Source organism: Heloderma suspectum, chromosome 7 (assembly GCF_057233095.1).
Source record: "Heloderma suspectum isolate Gila_16-S chromosome 7, 16-S_ref, whole genome shotgun sequence".
Taxonomy (NCBI): domain Eukaryota; kingdom Metazoa; phylum Chordata; class Lepidosauria; order Squamata; family Helodermatidae; genus Heloderma; species Heloderma suspectum.
The window spans coordinates 56,220,823-56,237,562 of NC_139464.1; the positions used below are offsets into that span (position 1 = coordinate 56,220,823).

The following is a 16,740-nucleotide window of genomic DNA, read 5'->3' on the forward strand; positions in this document are numbered from 1 at the left end:
CAGCACAGTAACAGTGTATTCTTATTGTTTTTATGTATGTTTTAACTATATAAAATTTCATTATTAGATTTTGTTCCAACTATATTTACGATCATCAGTACACCCAACCCAGTTGTTTTGCTGCCATTTTTCTGGGTACATTTTATTTTTAACTCATTTATCTTTGTGAATAAGTATTATTGTAATAGCATGTGAAGGGCATTGTTAGTCTGTCATAGGGAACAAGACTGGATAAGAGGGAGTGCTTCAGAGAGGAGTTTCCTGTGGCTTCCTAGTTTACTACAAGTGACTTGAAAGACAACTGAGGTGGACTAGCCTAAGATCAAAGCATTAGAATAGTATTTGGGCCTAGTAACATGAAAGGCAAACTGAGATGATCCAGAACAAACCCTGTGAAAGCTAGAGTATGAAAAAGTAGAATACAGTGCCTGCACTGTTTGGTGTTAGGGTGCAATGAGCAGGAGGTGGGAGGGACAGGCAAAGTTGACCTTGAGCCTCTTCAATCAGGAGCTCTGACTGTGTTTAGGTAGGTACAAATATTATGATGGATGATTTTGTGCAGCCAAAGCAACAGGAAGCACCATGACCCCATAATACTACGATAATTGAAGCCACAGCTTTGCCATTATGTGTGTGTAATGTTGGCACTTGTCCAGTATCATACTATAACTAATGTAAGAACTTTATGGTGGACCTTGACTATGCCTCTTTCTTGCTTCTGCACTGCACCTCCAGATTCAGATAGTCCAGACACAGGCTAATACATGCACACAACTGTCCAGCAAACTGGGCAGAATTTGAGTGGTGTCTGAATAGTATCTGGCCAAAGGTGGTAGTGGTGGTGGGAAGACATGTCTGCAGAAGATTTTCCTGGAAACATGAACATGGAAATATTCAAAGCACTTTTTTTTCGTACCTCAGCTTTCATTTGGACTCATTGCACACAGTTGACACACAATGAACACAAGAATCAAGGAGCTGGTTCCCACATACTATATACATTCCCAGGAGGAGCAGCTTTTGGAATAACTGCTTTGGATGTAAACAATTTAGGACCGGGGTGCCAGTTCTCACTCAAATTGCTGGGAAATTTACTTGATTTAAATGTTAAGCACCACGTTGGTTTCTTAACGTCAGCCTTCCGCAGTTCCCTTATGTCCCTCACTGACTAACACACAACGGGGAAGCTACTCGGGTGCAAGTGCTTTGACAAAACGAGGAAATGACTAAACATGAAACAGCACGAGTCGTCATCGCAGTTCTGGCGGGGAGGACATGACAGGCGGCAGCACAATAAATCCGCTTTCTTCCTACATCACATCATCAAGTGGCTCTGACAGAAATCGGCCTGCATTCCCTGTCTGCAAATACCGGCCCTGCGGGTGGCCTGAGGGAAGCGCCGCGCGCTTGCTGGTGCGCTTCCCTCGCGCCCCCCCCTCCCCTCCCCTCCCCTCCCCTTTCCCGAGCGCCCGTCGCTCGGGCACGTTTGAGCGTCTCTCCTTCGTGCTGTCAGAGCCGCTGCAGCCGACGCTCGGGACATGCGCTGCGGCAGCTCCTCTTGCAGCGGGGCTTTCGCGGGCTCCCCGCCGTGAATGTTTTACGCTTGCACGCTGACCAACCGCTGCCTCAGCCGCCGTCGGCAGCCGGGTGCTCCGACTGACCCCCTTGCTAACCCCGCTTCCAATCCGGCCCCCCTCGCCGTTCTCAGCCTGCACTGAGGCGACAGCCGGGTCTGCCCGCGGGGGCGCTCTCTTGCCCCCCCCCGCCCAAGCGTGGGGAGGGTGAAGGCACGAAGAGGGGGCGGGGACGTGCAAGTGTGGGAGGGGGAGGAGAGGGAGCACGCTGCCCACCGTCCCCCCTCCTCCCGAGGGAGACGCTCGTGGCAAAGTCAACGACCCGGAGCCCGCCGGGTCTCATCAAACGCCTCGGCCCGACCCACATACGTCATGGAAACAAGCACGTCAGGCAACGCCGGCCAATAGGAGGAGGCGGGGAGAGCGGCACGCACCGCCCCTTCGGGCACCAGTCCCAATCTCCGCCCCTTCTCTTACCCGCCCCCTCCCCACACCCATGAAGGCGCCGTGCCTGGGGACCCCCTCCTTTTCCTCTAACCCGAGCGAGACCCCGTCACGTGACGGGGGAGCGGGCCGGTTCGGAACCCGGCGGCGCCCGCTGTGCTGAGGAAGGGCTGGTGGGCGAGAAGTGGCCGAGCGAGCGAGCGAGTGAGGGGCGGAAGGAATAATAGTGCCGCCGCCGCGCCTCTTGTGGCTGGAGGCGACGAAGGAACCGGCTCCTTCCGCGGGGACGGAGCCGAAAGCGGCTTGCACGCCCGCCCGCCCGCCGACTGACGAGGGTGAGGTGCTGCTGGGGAGCTACCGCTGAGGGCGGGGCAGCGAGCCAGGCTGCCCCCCTCCTCCCTGGCTACTGCCGCCGCCGCCTCCGCGCTTCCCTCCCCTCCCCTTTGCAGGCGGGCTTGGCGGCGGCTTGGGCTCGCGCGCTCTGGGGCGGGGTGGGGGGACCCTGTGCGGCGGCAGCGGGCGGGCGGGCGGGCGAGCGAGCAGTGGTGCTGGCGGCGGCGGCGCCTGCCGCGTGTGGGGCTCGGCGGCGGCGGCGGCACCTGAGGTAAGAGGAGAGACGGGGCAGACGCTAAGGGCGTAGGACGGGGCACCTCGCCCCGGAGGCGCAGGTGGCGGGACTCAGCCGAGCAACGCAGGCCGGACGACTAGCGAGCCCGGAGGAGGAGGGGGATGATGGGGCCTGCTTGCGCCCCCTCCCCCGCCGCCTCCGCCTCCCCTTTGATGGGCCGCGGGGGAGCCCACGCCGACCGCTTCGAAGCGACGCGTGGTGTGACCTTGAGGGCAGCCGGGGAGCGACGCTGGCGGCCGACTCCAGTCGCCCGGCCCCGAATATCCCCGCTACCTGTGCAGAGTCGGGGGCGATCGGCTGGTCGCTCTCTGAATGTCCGGGTGCGCCTTTCTCTCTGTGCCCGCCAACGCGCTCTTCTCCTTAGAATGGGCCGGCGGACACCCGTTAGGTTATAAGGTGCTTCTTGGTCTCGGATTCGCGCTGCCGGGTTAAGTAGCCTGGATTAGACTGCCGCCACTGCACGGCATTATTATCATCCCCGGCAGCCCCCGTCTGTATTAGCCGCCCTCCGGGGAGCCAGCCGGTCAGCTTTACCCGCTGGGGCTGCAGGCGGTAGCTCTGAACTTCAGGCTGGGCAATGAAGATTCCTCTTCCTCTCTACCTTCCCACCTGCCTCTTGCATGGCTCTCTCCTTATGGAAATAAATTTCTTACGGAAATAAGGGATAGTAGCCGAGAATAAAACGGATGGTCATACTCCTCAGTTTCTGCACAACCTCCTTCTGGTGTATCACGGTATTAACGTGATTTATTAATGGCTAAGTGTATGCTCCGATTATGAACTCTGATAAAGCTATTTCAGAAGCTCTCTGAATGCAGCGTTGGCTAGTGAGGCTGATCAGAACAGTCATTGCGTGGTGTAGGGCATGTTGTTTGCATGACCCTCTCATCTTTGCCCAGCAAGTGACATGTCTAATCTTTGGATGTTGCAGCACAAGAGTTCTTGGAGAAGCCTTTACACCAGGGGTGGAGTGGTGAGGGGTGGATTGAGGGGGAAGATTGCTGCCTGTACTTCATGTAAAGAAATACTACCGCCTGATTGCCCTGCACAAAGGGCGCTTGGAAGACTGGTGACCAGAGAATATCGTCACATCTCCTAGACAGCTGGCACATTTAACCTATGGATGTAAAAAGTTGGAGATTGCTGGAGGAGAAACTTCTGACATATTGGAAAGCTGCATGCATGGAAACTAACTGATAAAGTTGAAGTCCCTGACCTTGATATGGCTAATATATATTGTAACCACTCCTAATGTAGAAAAGATCCAGTTTAATTAAACAAGGTAGGAGGTATGTAGTTGAAGTACCTATCTCTTTTTGAACTGTGTGTTTGACTAAACTCTGTTGTAGACTTCTCTGAATAGTAGCCATTTTTCCTGTGCTTCCCTCATTTTCCCCTGCTTTGAGGTGCATGTTTTAAGATTGTTGAACTGCTTTTTCACATTCTACGAATGTAAGAATGTGAAAAGCAACAAGGTATTTGCTGGTTTGTAGAGTAGTAAATCTTGGTTTTTTCATTGTGAATAGATATTTGCTCAAGTGTGGGCTGCTCATCTGTTTAAGAGCCAGTGTAGCGTAGTGTAGTGGTTGAGAGCAGGATCCAGAAAGTCCCTGGTTGAAATCTTACCTCTTCTGTGAACTCACTTGTTGGCCTTAGGCATGCCTCTGTTGTAGCCTAAGTCTGGTGTATGCGAAAGAGTATGAGTTCTAAGAATTATTGAGAATATAAATGTAAAATATTACTATGCAATAGAACTTGAAGACTATGGGTATTTTCTGGGGTGGAGTTTAATGTGAAGCTATTGAATACTATACATACTGAACCAAATACAGATTCTTGGCAATGGATAGGTGTGTCAATGGATAGAATATAGGTCCACAGCATAGGTATGTTGAACTTACATTCTTATAAGAGGTACTGTAGGAACATAAACTCCAGAAATATACATTTAATATACACAGCCAACATAGTAATTAGATTCTTGCTCTTGAAGAGAATTGGCAGGTGATCTTAAAATAGTTAAACTGATTTCTAATGTGAAGTATTTTTCATATAGAAAAGCAGGTACAAGTGTGAAACAATGATTGCATGCATGAAATAAGCACCTTCCTGTACCTTAAGGGTGTTAACTATTTGGAATGTATAGGCACACAATTCTAATTGCAGAAGTTATAAAATCTGTGTTATCACATTATGGTGACTGCATTGAGATTATAAGTAACTTCAGTTGCACATGAGCTTAAATAGTTTGTCATAGTGAATAACCTTTGTTTGCAAATAAAAAGGGGGCTGAAATAAAAAGTGAAATAAATAGCTTCTTAACTAGGAATTGATGTATTTGTAAAACATTGTCTTGGGCGGGTTGATGTGGTAGTATCAAATACATTGCCTAGACGGCTTGTGTGTATGCAGTAGGAATGAAGCATGGCTATGTGTATTAATGGTTTAAATACGGGAAGGGAATGTTTCACGATACTGATTAGCAGTGCCCCTTCTAAAATTATAGTACTATTTCTCCTAAGAGCACAAGATAACTGAGCTTAATACTTATGAAATGGATGAATGGGATTTCTCAGTTGGTGTAAAGGAGACTAAAATGTTTGTCACATGAAACCTGATAGCTTTTTCTGATGAACCCATTGTCTTGATTTCAAATGCCAAAGCTGAACTACCAGAGTTAGCAAGTGGTATGCTGTGTGTTACAGGTAATCCCATCCCCACCCCCCACCCCACACATACATGCATAGGAACCTAGGAAGCTGCCTTATACCAAGTCAGACCATTGGTCCATCTACCCCAGTATTGACAACACTGACTAGCAGTGGCTAGATTCCTTTCTAGCCTTACCTGGAGATGCTGGGGATTAAACCTGGGACCTTCTGCATGCAGAGCAATTGCTCTGCTACTGAGCTGTGGTCCCTCCCACACAGGCTTGCTAGATTCTATGTCTCTGGTCTTCATAGTGGTTATTTTGGGACAGTACTACTCCTGTTGTAAATACATATAAAGATAATTGTGAATATTTGTATTAAAGAAGCACATGTGTTTTGTAGATTGCCTTCCTTTGGTATTGCTATCCTCTGTCTGGATTTTAGTAAGAAAACAGAGTAATTGTATTTTTGCATTGCTGCTTCATGTGCTAGAGGCCACAGTCCACAAACAGTAACTTCATCAGATCTCAATAGACTCTTATCACACTGGGAACCCACATGCATGGGATTTCAAATTCATTCGGACTAGCAAGCCATTCATTGGGTGTTTGGTGCATAAATATATATTAACTTAAATGATTTGTTCATTCTAAAATGGCTCCGGAAACCTGACTTGTAAATTTTATACTTGAGCATTGTGGCTCATTTTGAAATGCCCACTGACATAGGATTAAAAACAGAAGTTCAAATGAATTGAAATTCTATTTAAAAAACTCTTCTGGATTTATCAGTTTTTCTGCAATATGGACTTCCTTTTGAAATGTTTTACTCATGCTACAATTAATCTTGGCATGAAGAGATGGGGAGGATGACATTTGCCAGATGAACTCTAGTGTGAAGGTAGTACTAAGTAGTGCACTAGAGACCGGTATTGGCTAGAAAGAAGACCAGCATGAATGGAAGTGTTCTTTTCATTTAACAGGTGATAGTAAATCTTGTAAAATTCTGAAAACTAGTGAAAGTGACACCATCTCTCATGAAGATGTATACACTTATTATCTGGTACAAAAATTGGCAGAGGATTGTCAAACTACCCCAATATTTATTTTGTAATAAAAGTAGGTTACAGTGTGACTTCTTGGTCAGTTGATAGCAATTAGACTCCTTCATGCCTGTCTTAGGAATATAGGAAGCTGTCTTATACCAAGTCACACCATTGATCCTTCTAGCCTAGTACAGTTGATGCTAACTGGCAGCAGCTCTCCAGGGTTTCAGGCAGAAATTTTTCCAGCCCTACCTGGAGATGCCAGGGACCAAATCTGAGACCTTTTGCATGCAAAAAGCATGCAAAGCTTTTATTCTACCACTAAGCTATGGCCTATCCCCAAGTCATAAGAAAATGTCTTATTTTCAGGTGAGTAGTACTGAAGATTAGCCCAGTCTTTATGAAAATACTTACTTGTCAGTAAGACACATAATTCTCACTTCTATTTCAGAATATTGATTTCAAATAAGCAAACTTTGTCCCTCATCCTTCTGCATGGATATAAAATTAACTATTTTATGCATGCTGCAGATTGTAATGATCTTCTGAAAATATGTATATATACTGGTTTGGAGCCAACGTTGCTCAAGCAGAAGAGGACTTCCCTGTCCTCTCCTCCTCTGCCCCCCCCCCCGTTTACCCCGCAAATCTGCTCTGGAGGGTTCCCAAACTGTCTAAACATCTTCCAGCAGCTTGCCAACATCCTTATTTGGGTGGGGGGAGGGGAAATCTCTTCTGCCAGTGGTCTGACTTCCATTGGCATAATGGTCTGACTTCCATTGGCATAATGGTCTGACTTCCATTGGCATAATGACACCATTGGATAAAACCCTTTGTATGCTAAGCAAAATTGTTTCATCATACTTCAGACATTAGAATTAATACAAAAAACCATATGCAATTGATGGTTGAAAGTTCTTGCTACCTGTATGTTTGCACCTGGGTTAGCATTCTTTCCAAAAGTAAAAAGTATGATAAGGATAGTAAATTAGTCAATCACTATCTATTGTGGAAGAGAAAAGGTAGCTTGCTCAGCACTAAGGACCATCCAAGCTGCATATTGTGAGGAGAAAAGCTGATAGCTCTTAAATTTCATGTAACTTCAATTTGTCAGAGCTAATGGACATCCGGTATCTATTTTGATCTTAGCATTAAAATGGTTTTATTGGCACTCTGTTTTTTTAAGAATAATTTTAATATTGTGCTTTATTCTTTTTCTTTTTATCACTTCTTCTCGTTGTCCATTGCTCCAGAATCTGTTTAGATGTGGAATGGTATACAAATGTTGTAAATAAAACAAAACAAATAAATAAATAATTCAGATGTTTCATCCCAGGAACAGCAAGCCATTTTTGATATTGGCAAGTTGCTGAAAGCTGAATCTAAACAGGGCTGAGATAATAGCAGTTGACAGGTCCTGTAGCTTAGAAAAACAGGGATGCCCATCATAGAAGGGATCCAACATCCTCATATTAAATAGGATAGCTTTGGAGATGCTTTTATGGAATGAAGTTGTGGCAGTGGTTATGGGTGCCGTTTGTCAACTCTATCCGATGTCATCAGGCCTCAAAACTAGTGTTTATGCTTTTGTGCCCTCAAGATGTGACCTCTGTACTGTGTTGTACATGGGATTGCCTTAACAGCTCAGAGGCATTCTGAACATTTATGGATTTCGGTTCCTCTGGGTATTCTTGGGACCCCTAGCCTGTGTATACTTCTGAAGTAGTGCAAGACTTAGCTGATTGGCATACGTATGGAACCTAGTTGTGTTAATGTTTGGCCTGTTCTTCCATGGTGTTGTGAAATATAATCTCAGATAATATATCAGAATTGAAAAAGGAGAAGTCAGCAATCCCTGTAATAGAAATGCAGAAAGTTCCAGAGTTGCTAACTCACAGATTTTTTTGAAATTTAGGTTCAGATGCAGCACTTACCACTTCCTCCTCCACTTGACTGGGCTCTTCCCCTCTCTTGCTCTCTGCTGTCTTTTATCTTCCCTCGTTTGTCCTTCTTATTCAAAGCCAACACTCCCCACCCTGCCCTTCTTTGCCCCTCTTGCTGCTATCCATGCCATAGTTACATGTAATTAGGCTCACCTTAGTGGCTCATTCTCTTAAATTGGGTATACAAGATCCAGGAGTAGTTCTTCACAGTGGGAGCAATGTACAGTTTCACTTGCAGTTTGCTTAAGCATTTTCAACAAGTAGGAGACTGGCAAATTGCATTGCTGTACTATCTCATCTGATCTTATGCTAGGGGTAAATTTCTGTATTTCAGACATGTGGTCAGATGTTCAAGTAAGTAGATGCTTGAGGGCCATATTAAATTTTTATGAACTGAGGGCTACATTGCTGCAGTTCAGAAAAATGTCTGCCACATTTTAAACCCTTCTGTCAACCACCTTTACACATCATAGCGTATTTCTCTATTCTCTAAACACCATTCTAGGTCTGTCTATATTCCATCTATTAACCTTCCCTGTCACTCTTCTCTCTCCACATCTTGTAGCATGCACACTCCTCTAATCACAGTGTTCCCACCTTTTCTTATTTACTCACCTCTACCTCTTATCCTCTTTTTCTTTTGCACTCTGTGACACACTCCTCTTCGCATTTCAGCAGGCTTTTCTGCATCTTTTGTTGGTTTTATTTCTCCTTCTATATCCCCAACACATAAGTGTATCTATACCTACATTTGTTAATTCTTCATTTTCCTTCACTCCTTAATGCACTCTCACTATGAAATCCTGTTACTCCTTTTTTCCCCTTTTCCATCTGTGTGGAATCCCCATTTGTGTGTGGACCTTCATTTTGTTTCTTCACCCACATTTTTCTGAGCCTCTCTTTCCTAGGGTTGCCAAGTGACTATAAAACCAACTCAGTAGACTGAAGCTTTTCTCAGCATGCAGATAAACATTGTCACTTACTAATGTCTCTTCTTAAAGGTACAGCTACACACGTTTAAAAGCTGGGAACCATACTTTCCCCCATGTTGCAGATGTCTGTATCCCATCACTTAGCTCTCTTTTCTTGCATTAGGTATTTCTTTGTACCATTTGGCCACATTTTCACAGAACGACCTCCCTGCAAGCATGACTGCTAAACTAACAAAAAACTGAAAGCTTAGCACAGGGGCAGGCAACCTGGTGCCTCCAGATGTTTTGGACCACAAGTCCCATCAGGCAGCATGGGCATTGTGGTCCAAGACATCTGGAGGGCACCAGGTTGCCTATCCTTGGCTTAGTGTGTTAGCTGAACACCTTATACGCCTTATCTCTATTTCCTGACTTCACCAACACTTAGTAACAAGGTTTTCTCTCTCTCCTAACAGTTCACACAGTAAGGAAATCTTAAGATGACAGTTGGACCATAATAGTGAAGTTGGATGGCAGCAATAGAATTGACAAAAATGGCACCCACACCACCGGAATTTAGAGAGGAGGAAGAGCAACACAGACCATGACTGAAGTATGTTTGATGGGGCTGTGCTGTCTGGCTCACAAATAGGACTGCAAACAAATATGTTTAGGAATCCCCTATCCCTTGGGGCTGCCAGTATTTGGGGGGTAGGGGGCTGTAATTGGCTTGCATGCCTTATGTTATGCAGCCTGTTTCAGAAGAACATCTCACTCCCTGATAAAGTCTGATTGTGGATCCTTTCTATTCCTGAAACTATTGTATCCAATTAGAATGACCCATGGTCAGAGTTCTGCTCTCAGGAGCTCTGGATCCAACCTGTTGATTTCTCCAGTCCTTGAGGTCTTCCTAATTCATACTGCATAATCTTCTGTTCCACTATATTAACATGCCAGCACAGTGGAGGGAGTTAGGTTTAGATACAGGATTCACAAGTTCAAATTGGTGCTCAGCCATGATTACCGGGTAGCCCTGGGTAAGTTGATTTTCAAACAACTTTGTATACTAGAAAATGTTAAAGAACTAAGCATATTTTATAGCGTGTAAAGATTGCTAATATCCATAGACTGATATTACTAGCTGCATCTCCAAGCTGAAAATTTATCTTTTTGCAGAGATCCACAAATTTTGGCTTTTTCTTAATAGGCAGCTGCTATTTGTGGCTCCCACTGACTTCATGGCTGACACAGCATTGTATGGCATGGGTAGAAACTCAGAAGAGAAAGATGTCTTAGCTGTCTTCGTGCTGGATTCTTGCAGAAGGCAGAAGCGGCATCTTTGCTTCTGCTAAAGCAAAACACAAAGACACAAGAATGAGAACATGGCTGTTCCTCTTGGTTCTCTACAGTTCATTTAACTTGGTTTGAGGAGGGGATATTTGGGTAAGCAGGAAAGAGGCAGTTGCCATTGCGTAGTGAATCTGTGGAACTTTGATATTTCAGCCTAATCCCTTTCTTGCCTTGTTCCTTAATAAGGTGGCAAAAACCACCTTTTCACCTTTACTGATTTTCTGTGTACTGTCATATGCTTTGCTAAAATTCAGGTCTATTAGATAAACTATAGATATTAAAAATAGATAGATATTTATGGTAAGGGCTATTGGCTAAGTAGGGATGGACCAATCTGTCCGTTTCTATAATGTTAGCATTTTTTCAAGCACAAGTTTGTTCCACCCTGTTTCCAAATCAGTTTGTGAATGTTTAAAGTTTGCACAAACATTTGTGTGCATTTTTGTAAGCAACTTTCCCTAATTTATGCACTTTCGTGATCTGATAATTTTTTCATTGCAAAATTTGGAGAAATGCAGATACTGAAGGATAACTGCTGCTTTCTGGTATTAATTCTGAAGTGCGAATTGAGTTGCTTTGTATTAAAATGTGAACCAAACAAATTTTGTTCCCATCCCTATTAATATGTTGCTGTCTCTGAATGTGAATGGTAGATGATTAGTTGATAGCACTGCATAGTTGTTGTGATATGGATGTGAGCAGATTTGAAACCCAGATTAGCCTTTGATACAATATGTTTCTAAACACTCTCCACCCCAGACAGCCATAGTTGACTTCTGTATTTTTGATGTATGTGTATGTTTGTATATATATTCAACTGTTGTTTTTACCAATGCATAGCAGATTGCCTATGTACAAAACACTAATGCTATATTTTATACTCGTAACTATCCCAGGTAGTTGCTAAAGTATTTTGTGTTGCCAGAATTCAGGTGTGGGTTTTCCTTTTTGGCAGGGGTAAGGGGATGGTCAGATATCATTAGTGAAGTTAGCAACTGTAGAGTGCTTCAGACACTCAATCCCAAGTTGTTACCATACAGAACCCAGACACATGGTAGACTAGAATATGTTCAGGGTTCTTCTGTGTTTTGGATAGAGATGTGAAGACCAAGGGGAAAAAAACCTAGAAAAATCAGAAGGAAGTGTTTTTTTCCAAGGATTGTTTTTGTTTTTTTCTGAAAAATTGAACCTTTTTGGATTATGAAATATTTTCTTTAAGAATTTAAGACAATATTTTGTTACCCAGCCTTACACTCCTCAAAGTGATTTCTAAAAAATATGTAACAAGAACATTTTTATAGAAAGACTAGAGATGTAAAATGTCTGGAAATAATGAAACCATGGAGGAAATTTTTTTTTAATCCTATCTGTAAAATTCCCAGCATAGTTACTTCTTTCATTGCTTAGAGAAATTATTGATCTGAAGTATATTTTACTGATAGACATTTATGCTCAGTTTCCTAACATGCATTCTTGAAAGTTTGGGTTTTGTTCTACAGAGTCCTGTGTTTCTGATGCTGTAGCATTTAATGTCATTCTAATCTGTTCAGACAATAATTACAAATTTACTAACTGAGCTCACTTTTAAAAGTTTTAAAATATAATGATAATTTTATGAGCAAACTAAGTTATACATAAAATAACTTTAAGAACAGAAAGGTTGCTTTATGTTCCTAAAGCAGCCCTCCCTAACCTGGTGCCTTCCGGATATTTTAGACTACAGTGCCCAGCATTCCTGACCATTGGCTATGCTGCTTGAGACTGATGGGAGCTGAAGTCCACAATATCTGGAGGGCACCAGGTTGGGGAAGGCTGTCATAAAGCAACAAGGTGTCTTCAGATGTGTAAAGAGCACCAAAAAAAGGTATTGCTTATTTTTCAGTTTTTTCCCAAATTTCTGTTTTTTCCTGAAAAAATGAAGAAACAACAACAGTTTTTTTCCCATGGCCCCAAAATTTCCAGAAATTTTACATCTCTAGTTTTGGAACAGTAAATCCCCATTTGCTGAAGCTGATCTCTTCAGTACCTCAAACAATGCAAGTGGAAGGTCATAAAGAGTTGTACAAGAAAGATAATGGAAATGGTATCTGAAGCAGATTTGTGTGACTGGCTGGATATCATAGATAATCTTTAGATCAGCCTTCCCAACCTGGTGCCCTCCAGCTGTGTTGAAGCCATGCAGGATTGGGGGATGGTGGAAGTTTAGTCCAGCACCGGGAAGACACCAGGTTAGGGATGGCTGTTTTAGTTTTTTAAAAGGAAAACACAGCTTGGATCTAGATGTACAGCAATGATCAATGCATTTTGAGTTACAGAGCAGACTGTGTGATGCATCAATGCATATTGTTAAACTGGAAATACTTAATGCCTGAACCCAAAGGGCATATTCATAGCAATGTTGATTAGTTAATAATGCCTTATAATTGAGCTGGGCAGTTCTTGAGACAATTCTGTGTTGCCAAAGTATGTAAATCATCAGTATTACAAACCGAGTTTTCTGTTTTTCTGAATAGAAGTATTTTTGGAACACTATAGTATACATATAATAAGGGAGTGAGTTGAAATAGGTGACATGCTAACTTTTCCATCCATGGTCCACAATCTGCATCACTTTAGTGGAATCTTTTAGATGTGCCATTGGGGTGTTATATGCTTATCTAAAGAAAGTAGTCTTTATTAAAAGTATGCCTTCTGAGTAATGTTTCCATTTAAACATAGATGGAAGTGCCCTGTTAGTTAAATGCCCTTGGACCATTTGAGTTAGACTCAGTTGACAGAAACTTCTCCAGGAGGATTCAAATGTTGCATTGGAGTTACAGTATGACTTCTAACTTGTGTCAGGGGTAGCGTTAAGGTTGATGTATGTACTGTCTGCACTTACATGGGGTTTTACCTTTTGAAGAGTCTTCAAAAGCTGCTGTTGGTCCAGAATGCGGTAGCAAGGATATTAGTGGGCGCACACCCATGGCATCATGTTACACTTATTATGCAACATCCATTTGCTTCCAAGCACAATTCAAAGTGTTGGTGATCATCTTTAAAGCCTTAACTGTCTTGGATCCTGGATTACCTGAGGGATCACTTCCTTCTTTACCACCCTGCCTGCTCCCTAAGATCAGAATGAGAAGCTCTTCTCTGTTTCCTATCTTTTTGGCATGGTTGGTGACAAAAGATAGTCTTCTAAGTGGCTGTACAAATAGTATGGAGCATCTTTCCTGTGAAATGCATGTGATCTCCTCTCTTTTACTGGTTGGTGAAAATGTTTTTATTCTGTCATGTCTTTGCCTGCTAAGTGTTTGTTTTTGCTTAAAGGTTGTTTTATGGTCTTTGCCTTGATATTTTTATTGCCTCTGTATTTTTATTGTACTTTTTACTGAATGTATTGTAGTTTTAAACTGTTGAGAGCTTCTTTGAGTGGTGCACATGCACTAGAAAGGCAGGATATAAATTTCAAAAAAATAAATAATGGAAATTGCTTAAATTAGTTTTAGGTGGTGAGCATGGCAAACTACCTCCTATCAACATCAGCTTTTCTGATCCATTCATATTGTGTGTGTGTGTGGGGGGGCATTGTCTCAATGTATTTTTTGATGGACTTGAGCCCCCCCCCCCTTTTTGTCATGCCTCCTCTAGGTATAAATAAAGGTAATATACATAATTGGTTTGAAACTGTAATAACTCTTCCTTCACTGTTTGATACATAACAGCTAATCCTGGTGAGATTATTATGTGGAGAAGTCCAGGAGGAAAGCATTTGGAAACTGTTTTATATGCACATAGCCATATGTTAAATATCTTTATTTTGGCCTTTTCAAATGTATAGTATAGGTTCACTTGATTAAAGAAATCTTAATTGATCATGAGTTTATCAGTAGATAAAATCTGCATACATTTTTATACAAGGAAGCATTGTTTTTTTAGGTATGTGCGAGTCTTAAGCCTTATTCTTCAGGCATTATTTAAAAGTACTTACTTGAACACAAGAGCAAAGATAGGGCCATTCCAAGTAGTCCCACCTCTGATATCACACATGTCACATAGTCACTTGCCCTGATGTTTGTGTAAATACTTGGAGGGGATGCACTTTGAGCATACAGCTTCTAAAGTTATCAGAGGCATTTTCCATGTTCTCTTGCTCATAAGAGAATGCTTCTTAAGATTGTCCTGTTAGGAAACTTAAAGGTGCTGTTGACTTTCCTTTTATTTGTATTTTTTCTATAAACCACTTAAAATATTGCTTATGTTGAACATTAAAGTTTTAATCTGCTATCCAATTCATTGGAACACTTTACATTTCACTGACTTAATATGGCAGTCCTAGTATAACATTCTGCTTTGGGCTGATAACATTTGCCTCAAACATTAGGGCTAGTTCACACTTGCATATCACTGATTTGTGTCTGACATATAGCTTAGTGTGTGAATTGCCACCACTGAAAAATATTGTTTGAGATAGTAAGGGAGCTTTTCAGCTCATATTGTGTTATGTTGCTGTCATAGTAATGCACATGCATGTGTGGATTTGTCCCTAATCTCTGGGAGGCTTTAAATTGCTGTTATAAAATCAAACTACAGCAAAATCAGATGGGGTACAGTAATATTTATGTAGTTCAGACTATGGAAAGATCATGGAATACCTGGGCTGAGAACTAATACTGCCCCTGTGTGTTAAGTGTAGCCATATATATATGAGAGAGATTTTATAACTTCTGGCTGCATCCCCATGAACTGTGTTTGAATCATGCTCTGGGAGGTTGATGAGCAGCTTTTTGGATACCACAACTATGAAAGGGATACTAAAAAAGCCCTGGTATGTACATGGCATTCCATATACAGACCTTTAGATCCCAACCCTGGTGTATAATGCATGTGTTTTCCTCATGTTTTGTGTTTTGTATTTACAACCATAGCTCAAAGCATTTCAGGTAGCTGAAATGAGTTTCTCTGAGTAGATAATAAACCCCTACTGAATCGGAGAAAAGCAGCTTAAGTACGCTGGGCATGGGTTGATGATAGCAGTTTAGGCTTCAGTTTGGCTTAAGCTGTGTGACCACACTCACAGTGTCTTCTGTATATCTAAGTGCAGAACTTCTACCCCTCTCTATTTGATAATTTGTGCTCCTATTGACTTGAAAGATACACTTTAGAACTGTTTTTGGAAAAGCAACACTAACTTTCATGTCCAGTAGGCAAAATGAAACCATCTTCTTGCATTTGAAAAGTTGTGTATTGGGAGGAAGATTTTTTTAAAAATCAACTTGTGGTAATGTTGAAGACATTGGTATTGGACACTGTGGGTTGGCTACTTATATTTTACATCTCACTTCTTAGGTAGAAAGCTTTCAGCCAGGTCCCTGATTTTTTTTGTATGTGTTCCCTTTTAAGTATGTAGTAGTAGTAATGTGGTTTGATGGTTTAGAGTGACTTTAGACACTGGTTTGGAAAAATTCTCTTGGTTTCTGACAGGTCGCCATAGCTACAGTTACTATTTGAGTCCTAAAACATTGGAGGCAGTTAGCGGCATTGTACCCTAAGGAGACTAAGTTGGTTTCTAAAAACTTCATGGGCAAGTGGAGGGGTGGGTATCATGGTGATATCCAGCAAGAGTTTACAGTATCTTTTAGTATGTTTTGTCACATATTGTCAAAGACCTTGGATGTTTAAACTATGGAAATGAAAGGAGATACCAAACCTGTCAAAGTTGGGAAGTTGACACTTTAAACAAAAATAGAAAAGCTGACTTGAGCTTTCTTCAAAGCACAGGAAATGGCATGCACCAGATGGGGGGAAAGTACAACTGGTAAGGGTTTGAGGAAACTGTTCAAGTTTCAATCATTTCCTCTATTTCTGGTGTTCAGGCTGTGAGCGCCTTTGCTAATGTAGCCAAAACTGTACCACCCACACACAAAAGGGAGGCATTAAGCTTGTGGGAACCCCAAGGTTTTGCAGAAGAACAAAAAAAAAAAAATCCCAATACAGCCCAAACAGCCCAGTGAGGACTGAGCCTACTCAGTGGCTGCAGAATGCTGGATGACTAGTTGGGGGAAACAAAACCAACAGGGAGCAGGCATAGAATGGAGTATCATGGAGGAGGGTCTGGCTGGAACCCTGAACAGTAACATTCTACTGCAACGTTTTCTTGCAGGTCCCCCTTGTAGTAATACAGTATCCTTTGTAATATTAATACTTGTGAT

The 16,740-nt window shown here is 42.6% G+C and overlaps 1 protein-coding gene across 7 annotated transcripts in view; it reads left to right on the forward strand.

Annotated features, from left to right (window-relative positions):
- The first annotated feature begins 2,129 nt into the window (after nt 1–2,129).
- ATP2B1 (ATPase plasma membrane Ca2+ transporting 1) overlaps nt 2,130–16,740 on the forward strand; it is an 89,682-nt gene continuing 75,071 nt past the window's right edge. For 2 of the 7 annotated variants that reach the window (XM_084810306.1, XM_084810299.1), the window contains exon 1: nt 2,130–2,353. The gene's annotated coding sequence lies outside the window, so the exon portion shown is untranslated. Of the gene's footprint in view, nt 2,623–2,723; nt 3,936–9,672; nt 9,810–12,262; nt 12,411–16,740 lie in introns of those variants that run through there. The other 5 variants (XM_084810302.1, XM_084810301.1, XM_084810303.1 and 2 more) reach the window with 5 other exon arrangements.